At 34.5% G+C, this 17,936-nt stretch overlaps 1 protein-coding gene across 1 annotated transcript in view; it reads right to left on the reverse strand.

The window, feature by feature from the left end:
* Positions 1-4,165, reverse strand: part of LOC116167064 — a 46,375-nt gene extending 42,210 nt beyond the window's left edge. The window contains exon 1 of the mRNA XM_031482301.1: positions 4,045-4,165. The gene's annotated coding sequence lies outside the window, so the exon portion shown is untranslated. The remainder of the gene's footprint in view (positions 1-4,044) is intronic.
* Between the last annotated feature and the right edge of the window lie 13,771 nt (positions 4,166-17,936).

The raw sequence follows: 17,936 nt of genomic DNA on the forward strand, positions 1-17,936 counted from the left end.
GGAATTGTAAACCATTTAGAGGAAAAAGGGAAACTATCGTAAAGTAAGTTCCGCTTTCTGGAGAGGAGATCCACTCTGGATGCTATGAAGGAAGTGGAGCAGTGGACACATTCTGGCTGTTGACGACACTCGACGTGGAGAACGCATTTAACTCGGCAGAAATGGATCGAATCTTAGATACGTTTGAAGCAAGTGATCCCCCCAAAGACGAATGCTCAAAAGTTACCTTTCTCACAGATCTCTACTAAAAGAGCAGGAGAAAGAACGGAAGATTACGTAAGGAGATCCGCAGGGATTGGTGCTTGGCCCCACCCTGTGGAACATTTTGTATAATCCAGTCCTGGAACTGAAAATGCCAATCGGAGTTCTTTCCCACGCCTAGAGGCAGCTTCGATAATAGCTGAAAAAGAACCGCAGAATGTTTTCAAAAGAAATCGTGGGAGTTGTATGAACGACTTCAAACTAAAGAAAAACTTTCTGCGCTCCTCGCCAGGGCTTCTCGAAAGAAGGGATGACTCTAACGCAGAGCAGAGCAGGACTGACGCACAGAAGGCGATGGCCAGGCTCAAGTGGCCCCTGCACCAAAGCCTAAGCCTGTGTCTAACCCGATGATTTTTGGAAGGGGGAGGGGGCAACCAAATCCCACGGACCAAGCGTCTCAGATCGGAGGAAAACAATCCAGGATCTGGTTCAATGCAGCCTTGGAAGAAGCCGAAAGGTTCTTGAGCTCCCAAAAATTCGGGTGTACCACGAAGCTAGGGGCAAGTCACTGCGGCGGGGCTCGGGGCGGTCATTTCTCCAGGATTGCACCCGGAAGTGAATTGAGCACTGCGCCTCAGTCTCAGTCTGTATTATGGCTGCATTGAATGCACGAGATAGAGGGGTTCCACTGCAATCCACAGGGGGCCATTGTGGCCGAAGACCGTCCCTCTTATTAGGCTCTGGGATTGCGCGTCTTTGACAGTGCAGAGGCATGTCCCTAGGTTAACCAAGGTAATGGCTATATTATACGGGCTCCCGGATGAAACAGCCACCATCTTGGAGACATTTTCAATACCGTTCTGCCGTCCGTACAGGACCGGTTACGTCGGATCCGGGCCGGTTTCGTCCGGACAAGAGTGCACAATTACGTATAAAACCATTATGAACAATCCATTTGAATTTTTGCCACCCGGTACCTGCCGATTCCGTCCGGACAAGTGTGCTTCAAGCTTTAGGCTAAACTGGGTCCTATCAGAACCTGGTTGCAAAGGGTCTTTGGTGTGCCTAAGTGCGCCTGATCGGCCTCCCCTCATGAATGAAACAAATCGATTTTTTAAATTATTGTTCTTCATTCAATTGTTTATTAAATTTTACAATAATAACCCGAAAACGATGGAATTTAGGCGCATTATGCTTCTTAGAAATTTTGATTAAAATTGAAAGAAGAATTGAAATATTTATATATTATACAAGATGATCCATTAAAAAAAATTCAGTCTTTGTGTGCCGCGCCTTTATGACCAACCACGTATAATTAAAATTATTACCTACTTCCTAGCATAGCATACCCAAGAACTCCAAAACTTTTGTCCAAAATTTTTTTCAATATCTTGTATATTTTCCCCGAAAATCGACTGTTTTCATACGAACCAGCGACCCTGTATACAATATAGCAAAAGGCAATAGCAATTTTTTCGTTCTTATATTATAATTGTTACTTTAGGTGAAGATTGTTTGTTTTGAAATGAAAGCTTTGCATATAACTTGTTCTGATTCTTGTAGTTATGTGTATGGAACGCCGTTTTAGTATTTATACCAACATTTTATCATGTATCATTTTAAATAACAGTCAATCTTATGTCTCTAAATTTTTCGTTTGTTGTTTTTATCTTACGTATTAAGAGATTGATTAAAAAAATGTTGATTAATAAAGATGATACATGAATTAAAATGTTTGTTGATAATTTTAATTAGGCGCTAGTATACACGTAGTCAAATAGACTAAACTGTAGTTCCTGAAACTTCCGCACAATCAGAGATACGAATTAAAATTATCAACAATCATTTTAATTAATGTAACATTTTAATTCAACAATCACTTTAAATAATTCTTGCCGATTTTAACAGTATGAATTCATATGATTGTTGAATTAAAATGTTCTCTGAAAATATTTGTACAATTTTATTCCAAAATTTTACAATGTGCCATTTTAAATAACAGTCAATCGTATGCCTCTACTTTTTACGTTTGTTGTTATTGTCTTACGTATTAAATATGATTGTTTAAAAAATGTTACTTAATAAAAATGTGAAATGAATTATATTGTTATATTGAATGAGTGTATATGAAACTGTATTTCAACAAACAATTAATAACAAACAATTAAATTGAATTGCAAGAAATACTTCGATTAATAAAACGATTTTGTCCAACAAACATAAAAATTCATTCATTTTAAATGTGGAATTAAAATTATCAACAAACATTTTAATTCATCAGTCATATAAATTCGACGATTTGAAAATTGAAGCCGAATATTTTCAACAATCACTTTAATTCAACAAACAAATAAATTTTTATTGTTAGACGTAGTAAAAGAATCTTTTAAAATGATTGTTGAATTAATATGATTGTTGAATTAAAATGTTACATGAATTAAAATGTTTGTTGATAATTTTAATTAGGCGCTAGTATACACGTACCCAAATACACTAAAGGATAGTTCCTGAAACTTCCGCACAATCACAGATACGAATTAAAATTATCAACAAACATTTTAATTCATGTAACATTTTAATTCAACAATCATTTTAAATAATGCTTTCCGATTTTAACAGCACGAATTAATATGATTGTTGAATTAAAATGTTTGTTTATAATTTTAATCCCACATTTAATATGAATAAATTTTTATGTTTGTTGAATTAGTTCTAGTTAGTTATATTACTGTTCGTTTATGTATTCGTTTGTTGATTTGTATTGTTAAACTTTCGTTATACACATTGCTATATAATTCATACATCATTTCAATTAAGTGAAGTTTTTTAAACAAACATATTTAATGTTTCACATAAAAACAACAAACATAATAAATCGGGAAATAAAATTAACTGTTGTTTATAATGTTACATTGTAAACTTTCGTAATAAAAAGTAAAACGGCGTTCCATATATGTGGCTCTATTGTGATTGTAATGTGTAATTATATTTTAGGGGTAGTTTTCTGCGGAAAGCAACTGCGAATAAGAATTTTTCGGCAAATTTCCAATACGTGGATGTGTCTATAAGTAGTTGCGAAGGGATATAGTAGAAAGTAAAACTGATTTATCATCAACAAGGTTAGAATCTTATATGAAATGGATGTTGCATTTTCATGTTTGAAAAACAGGCCTACTTCGAACGAATTATTGGCACCAATGATGTAATAATAAATTCGTTTGGCAACTTGCGTGAATCGGCATTCTACTACCTTCCCTTTTTTTAGCATTTTGATAAGTATTAAGTAAATTTAAAACAGATGTCCATGACCTTATTGCGTACGTTAATTATTTCAACTGGAGCAGAACGAGTATGGTAAATTTCCTCAACTGTAGTAATGGTTTTTATAATTTAAGAGATGCTGTAAGCGAATGTGCTCCTTTTTGTCAAAAGATTCCTTAAACTCCTAGCTATCCGATAAATTATATACAATATTTTGCATTAAAAAAACAATAAACAAAATAAATCATTTAAATTTGACGGGACGAGGAAGACGTCTAAAACGAAAGCGGAAAAAATTTGAGGCGAAAGAAAAAGTTTTTTTACAAGCGGAAACACCAATAAATGAATATTAAAGGATTAATTTCTAATAGAACACATTTATTGACCCTGCGTTCCTAATAAAAATTCATAAAATACTTGGATGTGCCAATTAAAAAATTACTATGCATATAATAGTAATAAAACATTCTCTTTAAGCACAATCATAATGCCCCAAAGTTATTCACACACCGTGACATAATTGAATTAATTTCAAGAGGAATTAACAATATAAATTATGAATTTAAAAAAAGGTAATCTTACTCAATAAATTACTAGAACACGGGCACAGAAATTACGCACTGCAGTAGTCTTAAAATCCCACAGACGAACATGAACCGAAGAAGCCGGCAAATGCACTACACTAGAAGAAGCTACAGACCGTAGTTCACTAGAAGATCTTGCGATGTACCGAAACAATTTACTCTCACCCATCAGAAGTTACCACATAAAAAGAGACGACCTTTCACAACACTCACACGCATACCTCCTTTACAAAAGGCCACAGCTACAGTAGAAATTTGTAAGGATTATTAAAAGTTCACAAGTTAAACCTATAATTTCGTCGGCCTACTATTGTTCGCCAAAAAAGTGCGCCGAAAATCGAATTGTGGACAAAATAGTAAGTGCATCCTCAACATTTCGCACGAATTCTCTCGTTAATTGAAGTAGCGAATTGCACTTCCTTCCACATTCACTACATCAGTGGTTGCACAATGGAGTGCGCTAATTAATTCATTAAAATTCGAGATGGATTTAATGCATGATTTACTTTTCTTTGGCTTTCTTTTTTACATCGTGACGAATGTGATGGACGAATGTGCTACACTTTCACTGCAATAAAGGCACTATTATTATTATTATTATAATTATAAATGCTTGGTCAATTTTGACAAATTGGTCAAGTCACAGAAAAATGAATTTTAACCGTCTATTCAGCAGATAGGCATTTATTAGAGATCCATTGGGAGTAAAAGAACCTTTTGGCACACATAAAACTGGTCCGTTCGCGACTCTTTAAATTAGATGAGCAAACCTTTTTGTTATTTTCAAAATATCACGTAGGAAGCAGTTATCAGAAACTTCTACATAGAAACACGAATGCCTTCGCATAAAGCAATTATTGTACAATGACTCCCTAACGCTCGTCAACTGCTGTAAGAGCTGATAGAACGACTCCTCCAACCCCAAGATTGTTTTTGGAATCTCCTACATACAGAAAATATCCGATTAATTGCGATTATCTTTAACTGATGCACATACACTTCTTTGATTGCACTTAACTCTCAATTTAGACGACAATGGGTTCGTTGTAAAATTGGCTTTTTGATATTGAAACAATTTCCTTTAACAGCAGAATTGCACAAGATCTTTTCATTAAATCTAAAAATGCGCAAGACGACATCTAAGCATTGACATCGAGGAGCAGTTTAAAAACCGGATTGAACTTGAGGAGCGACACATTCAAAGAGTGTTAATGCCGTCAAACTCAGTGGCCCATTAGAAACACGTGAATTGAATGATGTTCTACACTTCATCATCAGAAAGCTACAATCAGACATGTTTCCCGAAGAAATTAAGCAGCTCAAGAATAAAAGCACAATGTTTTATAGTTTAAATGTCTCTCTGTCCATTGAAACCTCCCTTCAGTCGCTCGGATTTAAAATGGGAATTGTCCTTTAAAGTATTTATAAAACACCTAGTTATCTGATAGCTATATTAGGTTACATACCTATAAAAGAAGTTATGAACGATCTTTCTAAAAACATTCTAGCAAGAGTTCTAAGAAAATTTAAAGAAGATTAAGAAAATTCCATAAAGCTTCAAGATGACCCCCAAGTCCAACGAAATAGTAGAGATTCTGGGGAAATCTTGGACGATTTTTAGAAGATCCTAACAAGATTCTAGCAAGGAGGTCCTAAAACATTCAAATAAACATTGTGTTGTCAAGGTTCCGTAAGTTACAGAAGTTCTAAAGATTCTGGAAAATGTTCTAAAAAAATCGAAGGATATTTCAAGAAGGTTCGAAAATGATCTTAAGGTCTCAAAATTTTGCAAGAATATGCTGACAATATAATAGCTCCGAAGGGTCTAGAGATCTTAATTACACCCCATACAGTTATAGAAGGCCTTGAGAACGTTTCGAGAAGATTACAAAGATACGCTAGTAGTATTTTAGAACTATTAGAAGACTTTAAGGCGAACATTAAATGATTGTGAGAAGAGTGTATGGCAAATACAAGGGTTCTATGAAATTCTAAGAAAATACTGCTAGATTTTTAAGAAGACTTTACGATGATTCAAGCATATTCTGATGCAATGAAAGTTCTAAAGATTCTGTAGACATTCTATAAAAAATTTTAAAGAAGATTCTAAAAATGCTGTAAGATGGTTCGAAGATGTCAAGATGACTTCTGAAAGGTTTGAAATACATTCTCAAATCTTGAATATCACCAATAGAAGCTTACACTCAATTTAGATTTCTGAAATTTTTATTGAAATCTGATGAAGAAAGAGAAGAATCGATCTGTTTAACAAACTTCACGATCACAAATTCCTTATGCGTTCCCTATCCAATTATATCTGCATTTCATCAGAAGATATCTTTTTCAAATATCTCATTCATTTTACTGCAATATTATCTCGCAGTAGCTATTTATATATCAAGTACCTAAACTGGGTCTTTATGGACGAGTTTATAGATTTTTACCCCAGAATCTTCTATTCCAAAGCTTTGCTATCTCATGTAATGTTCCTAAATACTCTGTTTCTTCTTCGATTTTTCGAACATGGAGAATTTTTCCTGTTTGTATCAGTTTTCTCACCCTCTTCACGGTTCCTTTTTCCTTCTCAATCCTCGTATGTATTAGTGAGTATCCTAAAAAGGTGTCAAGTGCAGCGATAGGTAATATTTTACCACGTTTTCTGCCGCTTAGATAGCCAATCACCCCAGCAGGTTCTTGTGCATCTCTTTTTTCCTTATGTCTTCGTGTAACAACTTACGATGTCTCCCTTTACATCAATCTGTCTTTCTTGCAGCTCCCTAATTGTGACCTGCATTCAAACAGAGATAGCAGAGGCGTTTTTCGCGAACGACTTTTCGTTTTTCTTCCACAGATTTTGTCTTGAATTTCTCTTGTACATAAATCTTGTGTTTTTCGCCACATGCTGCGCATTTCTACAAATATTTCCCTTCTGTGGTTTTCCCAATTAACTCTCTAGACTTGTACTCCATTTTTCAATTCTCTTCACATGCAAAACCAATTTTAGTAGGGTCAGATATTAACTGCTTTAAATTAAACGACTCAAGACTCATATTTTGGGCGGCACATAGGAAAATGTTTTTTTGCAAGAAGTTTGTTCACATTATTCCATTTTTTTCAAATAGTAGGTATGTATGGGGGTTAAATTATATTATGGTAACCCATTGTGAAACGACCCCTGTCTTTTTGTCGCCCCGGACTTCTGTCACTGCTTCGTAGGTATATGCGTAAATCCACACGGTACCTGTGTAAATTACAATAAATTACTTTCTCAGCGATCATTAATACGTGAAATACGTTTTGCATGTAAATGTTGGTGGTTGTCCACGTTTACTAAACTCTAAAAGTGTGCTATCTGCGTGAAGGATGCTGAAAGGATGGGGATGCTGGATTTTACGAAATCTACGAACACGTTCAGTACGGAAAAGTTACCTTTTTGTTATACCGAGAACAGTGTACTGTGAAGTTACCATTCAAGGCAATTGAGGTCATTTGGTTTCGTTGGTCTTGGCGAACAGATGGCGCCAAAAGGTTCGCTTCTACATAAATGTAGAGAAACGTAAGGGCTCGCATTCAATTGAAGGACTTCCATGTATTCCAGCAGGAATAATTCTTTTTTCAATGAGAAAACCATAGCAACATACACTATAGGCTACATTTTAGTTTTTGGACAACAAATCCTATGCAGAAATATTCGTTGATTGTATATCCAATTGTACTGATTTGACGCAAATGTTGCAAATAAATCGAGTTACTTCTCAAATGCCATTCACAATTTCTAACCGAAAGAAGCCAGCAAATACGAGCATTTTCTGCATTTTTACATTTAAATGGTATTCCAGATATGTCGACTTTTCTATTACGCTTTTCTGCTTTCCACAATATATACCTACGCGAATATACATTTTAAAAGCTCCTTTTCTAAAAAAATAAGTTTGATCCATTCGTTAAACAGCTTTGTCTATGCATCAGTATTAGCATAAATGAGCGTCAACAATCGTAGAGGCACGCTACCTTATTTAACTTGCACATTATCCTACTAATCGTGCACACTCGAAGAGCTAATCCCCCAATTTGTGTGTGTAAGCCATGTATGCTATTAAGAGAGAAATTCTGAATTCACAAAAGGCCATGCACACAAATTCCTGCCAATTAATATTTTAGTTAAGCGCGATAGTACTCTCATGCCTTAATCCGTGCCATGAATTTTTTATTTGCCTAATCGAATTGTCGCTTGTGTGTTTTGCTTCGTTTTACCTGCGTTACATTATTCTTAAATGGTAATTTATTCGTATCCCATGCGGAGTACATTTAATGTATTTTTTTAGTTTCTTCTAAGATCAAGGGGAAGCAACTGGATAAGGTCGAATTTCCTTAAAAAGTTTTTGACCATCCTTTTCATAGTTGAAAGAATCTGAGTATAATATGGTAACATTGCATGTTTTCCTGTTTGAAAAATTCTTCTTAATTGGTCCTCGGCTAGTTAATATTGTTGAAATTTTTTCCTACTTCATTACCTCGTGAAAATCGGAACTGAAAATATCTTTTTCCAATTCAATTTACACTTCATTTGGCATTTTTCCAATTTATAACCTACGTCCTTCTTCGTTTTCTATTCATTGTTTCGAGTACCCTTACGGAACACAAAAATACGTTTGTTAGGACTACCAAAACGTAAACCCATTCATATGGATAAAATTTCTCTAGCATGAATCTTTTATTTTTTATATAACGAGAGACCACAAAATTGGATCCAGTCTACGCCTTCCATTGCTCTCATTATCCAATTTGTTCAAAACATACATGTTAATTACATCCTTATTGACCCTTTGTTAGTTTTAGAATCTACACACTATTAATAAGCCTTTGAGTTTTGGCGACCTCCGGGTAAAAACGCAGACAATTTTAATATTGATGAAGTTATATGGTACAAGAAAATTTGTGCTAATTTTGTCTGCAAAGATGGTTTGCATTGACAATATAATCGATGGCACAACAATCGTTTGGAGAACAGTTTCAATTTAATTTCCCGAATCGCTCATTGGGCTTCTCGTGCCTACTAATTAAATTTACAAATAAAACCAATTGAATTTACATAGACACCAAGCCGATAAAATACAAAGCTTCAATGTCTCTACCGACTTGCGCGTACTCCATAAACTTGATTAATTTTCTTATTTATTAAATTTTGACTTGAAAAGTTTATCTGGAGGAACTCGGTAATTATAAGCTCGCTGAAGGACTGTACGCTTCCTTAAGGCGTTTCGTAATTCAATTTTAATGAAATTTTTCTTGCATTTTTTCCTCTTTGCGCAAGTTTAATTACGTATTTAAATTTTAATCCTTAATGTATTTTCATTATGGAAGATTTCTATTCCCTTTGTCGTAAATCCTTTACCGATTCAAATCACGTAGGCGTTATCAGACGAAAACCAACTTGGCTTTCTCGCAGCTTCTAATTAATTAAAAAAACTTTCATTTTCGTTTGCTTCGAATGACTTCTATGGCAATTACAGAATTTTCTATCATTTTAACAATTAACATAACTCTGTGCTTGTTTAAAAAGAATTTAGCCAGTAGATTTTTCAAAAATTTTGTCAGCAAATTCGCTCATCTCCCATAAATGGGGTCGCTTATAGCCAATTGTATTCCGTTCTCTGCCAAGTGGTAATTATGCACATCTGTGAGTCTCGTCACACATTAAAAAAAAAGAAAAAAAATTTCTTTCTTCAATACACCATTTTTTTGTCACATGCTGCACTTCGTTTTCCTTTTGCGTCCTTCTGTTTTAATTTTCATTAAAGGCAAACATAAGAGAAGCAGTATTTCTTGTGAGGATAAAGAATACGTCGAAATTCACTCTATTAGGAAGAAGTTGGTCAAACTGATTTTTTGGAATCCATCAGCGTCCTTACCTGCACTTCGCTACAAGTAAGTTTCAGTTCTGTATATGCACTCTAGTTTCATTGATTATACAGGGTGTCTGAAATTGAGTAGGATAACATGGCTATCTTTGTTATTATTACACTTACAGATTCGGTTAAATTGGCAAAGTTGTGTAGTTTTTGATATTGATGGATATTCCGATGCGATATTTTGAAAAATTCGATTCGTAGATAATTGGAAAAAAGTGAAATTCTGCATTTTTAAAATTTCAAATATTTTAGTAACAAAGAGAGCTAGATCGAAAAAAGTTTCAAATAAAAGTTGCAAGATTCGATGGGATAAATTCAATGGACGTAGAAACTTTTTTTTTCAAAATGGCGGTTTTCGAGATATTGACATCAACTTCCTTATTTTAAATTGACGCCATATTGGATTTTTAGTATTTCATTTGGGAATTGACCTTGCATTTGGGCCTCGAAGTTTACAATGTATTTCTTATGGCAATAATTCCATGACCGATTGTGATTGAAACCAAATTTCAACATAATATTTTCAGCAAATTTCGCTGATCCATGGTAAAATTCAGCAACCATATCTTCAGTAGTAATAGGTAGCACATTAGATACATTTGATTTCCATTCATTTGTTCTTCCATTACTGCCCATCTAAATTCAGTTTCTAATGCGGTCAAATCCTTATTTAGCCGCTTACTATTTCCGGTCAATAAGCTCTCTAGATAATGCCCTCCAATCAGCATTTCTATTGGTCCATTTCCAGAGTAAAGTTTAATGTTGTAAAATTACTGGATTCTGCTGTGATTAAATATCATAAAAGCTTCTTTTCTTCGGTATTAATACAACCAAAAAGGCAGTTCTTCACTGTTTCCGTTGCTATCCAACTTCTATCCACTTCTATTGTAATATAATATAGGACTCCTCCGATCCAGAGTCTAAAAATGCTTTTGTGTGCCGCACTTGATCCCGTCTTCCCTTAGAGGGATTGAAATAATTGGTAACATTATTTTTCATACGCCTTATGTCCTCGAGTTTCGAAAAATATGTCTAAATATGGGAACTTTTCGCTGTGGCTTAATTCTGATTTGTCAATTATTGTCTCAAAATGAGCCGACCAACCAAGCCAGTTCTTTAATTACGCGTCAAAAATGTTTACTTTTTTCGTGAGTTGATACGATTCTGAGTGAGCTTCTTCTAGGAGGCTGCGTTAATTGTAAATTCTCTCTTGATATCTCTGAGCCCCTAGAGTTTCTTCTTCCAGTTCTTCCGTAGCTTCATCGAATCAAACATCTTTTTATCCAACCTTCATAAGGAAAACAATTTAAGCTGTTTCTCTATCAAAAAACAACTCAGTACTTGATTCCAAAAAACGGCAACACCTAAGTATAAAATATGGAAATACAAAAAAAAGTTACTGTGGTTGAGAGTAAATCTGCAACAGGTACAATAATTAGTAATCGAAACATGCCCATTTGCCTTTCAAAAAGTTGGAATTGAACACATTAGTTAATGAGCGATTTAAGACGAATAATTGCGCATGATGTGTTGCCTGACGTACGCATTTCTTTAGATAATGGGTGTTTGCACAATTTTCGAACGAACTTGAAAACTCGGCCGAAGGCTTAACTTCTTCCTTATAAAATCATCACCGCGGTAACGGTTTTTTTTTTAAATATCGTACAGGGCCGTTTAATCGGCCACATTATATTTTTTTATGTCCGGGTTCTGTCCTGTAAAAAAATTTATTTTTTAAAATAAAAATAGCACCATTCTTGAACAGTTGCTGTAGACGTACAGATAGGGACTCATATTTTAAGCACGCAAAACTAAATTTCAGTCTGCCTAATGTAAGTCTAACTGAACGTCGTTGTTGGTCCTTCGGGATGCTTCTTCTTTACGTCTATGACAGACTTCAATATAAGTAGTACATTCTACCAACATAACATATTCCCCTAGCTAGGTATATAATAAGCACGAATCAAGAGCATGCAAGTTTGCTAGCATCCAAACTTTAAAAATTATTCCTTTTGAGATATCTTTTCCACTTCGCACAAATATCATTTTCAATTTGATCAATGTGAATTTGCAAGTTTTCTACACGAAGAAGCAGGTAGTCAATAGAGGCGTTACATAATTTAAATAGAATGGTAACATAAACTTGCCACGTCTGTGTGCAGGTACCATTATTGATGGTTTGATACATATTAAATAAACTGCACTGTTATTGTCGGACATTAACAAAGGATTTAGTACAAATGCTGCTCATAAATTAATGCCGAAACCATTAATATCAAACTATTAATCACGCGCTGCGTATTTTACCTGGGATATGTTACGTTGTATAAGGCCCGTACTAAAATGCGCAAATTTGTATGTTGTACGCGCCGTAAAAGTATGAAGCTATGAAAAAGACGTAACTCAAAAACATTGATCAATTTTTATATGCAGTTTATTTTACGACCTTCGGATATGAAGTTCGGATTGAACATATGTAGCAACATCCTATAAGCTACGCCGTGACGTATTTACCGAGCGATTTTAATTTAGATAAATGATATTTCGACAAAATGAGGCATGGGTTTACTACAAATTGCGCATAAATCTGGTTTAGCCCTTATGGCTTGTAGTTTTGCTGGCTGCGTGCAATAAAACTAAAGGAATGCGATTCTCGACCTGAGTCACACAAAGAGTAGACGTACTTTTCATATTGTCAGGAAATTCAATAACTTATTTTTTCAATATCAAAGCTGCCATATATTATATTATAAATTATATTATAACTTGGTTCGATGTCGAACTGCTCCACTCCATTTTTGGAAAGACTGAAATCCGGAACATTCGCTAATCGACTTGATTCGTTTTAATTATTACAACGTTGATTACTTTTTTTGACGATTTGATTGATAAGATATCGCCGAAAAGTTTCGGAATATGGACAATAGATCCACAAACATAATGTCCGCTACAATAAGTACATGCTACGAAACAACAAGGACATAAAGATACACAAAGAATGTAAGCTTCAGTTACATATACTTTCATTTAAATTTGTCGTTTATATGGTTTTTCAATTTTAGAATCGTTTGTTGCCTTTGATTCGCCTTTAACGGTGTGTGATTTTTTTTACAAAGCCTACTTTTTGGATCGTATAGAAGGCTTTTCTTCTTTGTTATCTGTAATTTAATAGTTAATTTATACGTTTGCTTTAACAATGGAAAAAAAGATCCGTGGCCAAATCTTTACCGAAATACAGAGAGAACATTTACTGTAAATAATTGATTGAATCATCAAGCCTATGGGGGTTCGTTACAGAAGATTTCATTTCCGAATCAATCACCAAAAAACCAGTAAAGCAATTGATGCACTTTTATGACATCATAAAACGAAATGCGAGAAAAGCGGATGCATCGAGCAATGTAAGCAATGTTTAATGTTTATAAATTCATTAGGGTATTTAATCATTGGTACGTTTTTAGAAAGAAAGGTGTCGAGGGCAATTAAAGAAGCTTTTGATCGAGAACTGGCGCAACAAGTTATAGAAAAGTTTCCAGAAGAAGCTTTACTTGCCAAAAAGTGTGAAAAAGTAACCTAACCTCTTATTTCCAAAGTGGGGAGAAAGAAAATTGGAGGAGGAATCGAAAGCAGCATCACCGGCACAACAAGTGCTATAGATAATGAGTCCTTAAAGTGGCTCAAAATACCTATCCTTTTCATTTTCTTCCACAGCTGACCGTCCACGTACTCCAAAACGTGGAATAATTGCTCCAAAACGGAGACCCCAAATCCAAAATAGGAGGTCAGTTTGCAGCAATTTAAAAAAAACTACCGCCTTCAACAGTGGAAGAATGCTCGATTGGAATACTACACTCTCCTTATGGAGAAGAATTGTAGAAAACGCGTTTAAGCGAGTCAATTAAAGAAATGAATACATTTTCTATTTAAATAAAATGATGTTCAAAACTATTAGATGAAGCCTAATTATTCTATAAAAATTACTTTTCACAAGCTCAAATCGAAAATTATGAACAAACTGTCCGTTTAATCAGCCGACGCGCACCGGTTAAATATTGACGTGATTAGAGGCTTGACGGCGCCGTTAATGGTAATTTTTTTTTGTGCATATACGAATTCTAGCTTAATCGTGGTTTAACAGTTCCGTTAAATTAATTTAATAATTTAATCAAGACAAATGTCATTTTTTTATCGAAACAAATGAGTTAACAGCTCCGTTAAGCTTTGATTAACTTTTGTGCATTCGGCCCATATAACTTTTGATTGAGAAGTCTGATCGAAAAAGTACGAATTGTTTTGGATTCTACGCACGAAAATTTATAAGAAAAAGTGTTTTCCCGAGAAATTTTGGTGCAATCAATTTTTGGTAAAAAAGGAAGGTTACACACTGGCTTTTTTTGAAACCCGAAAAAAAATTTTTCTCAGAACGACCGGAAAAAAACATTTTCTTATAGAATGTGGCCTGTAGAATCCATAATTTCAAACAGTTTGAAGATTGGGCTACTAGTTCAAAAGTTACAGCCCTTTGAAATTTCTTTCGAAATTGGTTTCTAGTCTATAACTTTAGATTGGGAAGTCTAATCGAAAAAGTACGAATTGTTTTGGATTCTACGCACCAAAATTAATAAGAAAAAGTGTTTTCCCGATAAATTTTGGTGCAGTCGATTTTTTGCAAAAAAGGAAGGCTACTGCCTTTTTTTGAGGCCCTCAAAGAAAATTGTCTCAGATCGACCCGGAAAAAAATTTTTCTTATAGAATTGGCTGTAGAATCCATAATTTCAAACAGTTCCAAGATTGGGCTACTAGTTCAAAAATTACAGCCCTTGAATTTTCTTTCGAAATTGGTTTCTAGTCTAGGGCCGAATGCACAAACAATAAATAATCAGGCCGTTAGTTAATCAGTATGATTAAATTAAACATTTGATTAAATTAGATTGGTATGCACAAAACAAAAAAACCAAGCTGATTAAGCATTGATTAAATATTTGTCAAAAATTGGCGCCGGCAACGTTGTAGGTACTTTTATGGAAATGTGTGATTTTTTTTACAGAGCCTACTTTTTTGACCATATAGAATTGGCTTTTCTTTCTTGTTATTTGTATAATTTCAAGTCAATTTACATGTTTGTGTTAACAATGGAAAAAAAGATCCGTGGCCAAAACTTTACCGAAGTACAGAGAGAACATTTACTGCAAATAATTGATTGAATCATAAGCAATTATTACCTTCTTATTATAGTAACTTAGTGACTGTCCAGAGTTCGTTCAATAAAAGTTCCGGTTAAACGTCCATTGAGTGCTTAATTTGATTGAAAGTGGAGCTTATTCCAACATATATTTTTAACTGCTAGAATAATTTATTACAGTTATTACTATTCCTATTGGAACCTTCCGCCCTAGCAATCATCCTTGAAGTGGCTCAAAATACCTATCCTTTTCAGTTTCTTCCACACCTGACCGTCAATGTACTCCAAAACGTGGAATAATCGCTCCAAAACGGAGACTCCAAATCCAAAATAAGAGGTCAGTTTGCAGCAATTTAAAAAAAACTACCACCTGCAGAATGCTCGACTGGAATACTCCACTCTCCTCATGGAGAAAAATTTTAGAAACGCGAGTCAATTAAAGAAATGAATATATTTTCTATTTAAATATAATGATGTTAAAAACTATTAGAATTAATTATAAAAAATTACTTTTGATAAGCTCAAATCGAAAATTATGAACAAACTGTCAGTTTAATCAGTCGACGAGCACCGGTTAAATTTTTCCGGGATTAGAGGCTGCTTGACGGCACCGTTAATGCTAATTCTTTTTTGTGAATATACGAATTCTAGCTTAATCGAGGTTTAACAGTTAAAGACCCTTGAAAAATGTGAACATTATTTGATACCCATTGAAGAGCCTTTTCTACTTGCATTTAAGGGTGGTTATAAATGTCCAACGACTTTAAGCGCTTGAAAGCTCTTAGATCATTAAGAATTCTTCACGCGCTTTGCGTCTCCAATAATCTGCAAGGGTCCTCAGGAGTATCCTAGATCGACTTAAATCTTTTAAGGTTAGTTTTTAAAAGTTCTTTCCGATTCTTATAAACTATTATGCTTTCAATCGTCTTAAAAAATTTTGAAGAACCTTTACGAACCTATGACGAACTTTAAGAGACTTTGAGAGCCGTCAGGAAATTTTAAAGTCTTTAACTTTAAGGACTTCTGGCAGCCTCTAAAACCATTCAGATCTGCCGGATCTTTAAGATCCTGTTATTATCGTCTTGGAGTGTTCAAAATCCTTCAAAGGTGATAAAGAGGATAAAGATCATGTACTCAAGTAAAATTTATTTATTGATTTTCTTTAGGCGATCGATTTCGATTAATCATCATCTTCAGGCCGTAGCGTCAAGGAGTTAACAGATAAAATTTTTGAAATTGGCACATTACAAATTAAGACATATTTCGGATGAAGAATAAATAATGAGAAGAATCAATATATGGAGCCAAATGTTGAGTTAACAAATATAGGAGTCACATGACGCTATTTATTTTATTAACAAGCATAAAAATCAAGGAATTTTGTGGACACGTTTCAATCGCAGGACATGTTATGCTACTTCTATGAGTTCAACTGGCATTATTTTCACCTCTTAAAGGTGAGTGGTGTGACAAATCAGTTAGTCACCTACTTCTTCAGCGAATCAGAAGCTATTATGCTTAGCTAAGAAAAATAAGTTTATGTCGACGTAGATCCGATGGATAACTTACTAAAAACTATCTTTAAAGTAACAGTTTTCACTCCCCACGGGACCACTTTCTAACGGCTCACCAGAGGCGACCAGAATTCAATTTTAAAAGAAGTTACCGAGTTCATTTTTGCAATGCACCAATATCTCAAAAATATCCTTTGTTCTTCTACTCTGTACGACCCTAATACGTTGTTCTTAGACTCCCTCTAATATTTACATATAAACGGAAAGCTGAAAGGGTTTGTTTGCATTTTGTATTAAATTTTATAACAAAGGCGCCGACTCTCCTGCACGAGATAAATTAAAATTTCGCTCAATCGATATTCTGAAGTTTCATAATAAGCGTGATTCAATTTGAAATATTCGGGATCGTGCGATTTTTAGTTTCGGTAATACTGTCACGCGCGCATACAATATATTGCTGCGCGATGTAAAATTTAATTTATATACGTGACAGGTTCACAACAAATTTGCTACAAATAAAATATTTACTTAAACAGGGGAGTGGAGAATATTTCGCAAATAGTTTCAGTGCGTAGAATACCAAATGAAACTAATTGTAAAGTGGGCTTGGAAAATTGCTTATGCCTTACCTAAATATTGTTTTGGGTTACCTTTGTATACAATCGAATTGTATGTGATATACGCTGGTGGGAACTTGGTTCACAAAGCATTGTTGGACAATTACTCAATCCGGAACACTTCAATTTAAGACCGTCTCACTTAATCAGAAAACGTTTTCTAAACCGGCCGCAGAAGGGTAGCTAACTAATTTACTTTACTCTCGAGGAAAGGCATTTGTTAAGTGTGTCAGTTCTGACGGCATCATGCGTCTTGTCGGGGGTACATACATAGAATTAATGTTTAATGTGTAACATCAGCACATATCGGACTACATAGATGTATATACCGATCCCAGAAATGGATGCTAAAGATAAATACTAATACTTTACAACATTTTAGGTAACTTCTGGAGTAGTATCGTATTAGAGTAGTCACCATTTCAGTAGAAGTAGGATGAGTTGGAGGTTGAAAAATTTGTGAAAACGAATTAATTGGAGTCGATTTTCCGTTTCGAGCTAGGTATTTAAAGTTTTTTAATAAAAAAAGCACGACTCTGAATTCTTTATAACTTAGTTTATGTAACTCCTCGTGAAACTGAAACAAACCCCGCAAAATCTTAGACATGACACTTGCTGAAATCTTCAGATTAAATTACGTTTTCAAACTTTATAAGAATTTTCGT

This window comes from Photinus pyralis, unplaced genomic scaffold (genome assembly GCF_008802855.1).
Source record: "Photinus pyralis isolate 1611_PpyrPB1 unplaced genomic scaffold, Ppyr1.3 Ppyr1.4_LG3b, whole genome shotgun sequence".
NCBI lineage: Eukaryota > Metazoa > Arthropoda > Insecta > Coleoptera > Lampyridae > Photinus > Photinus pyralis.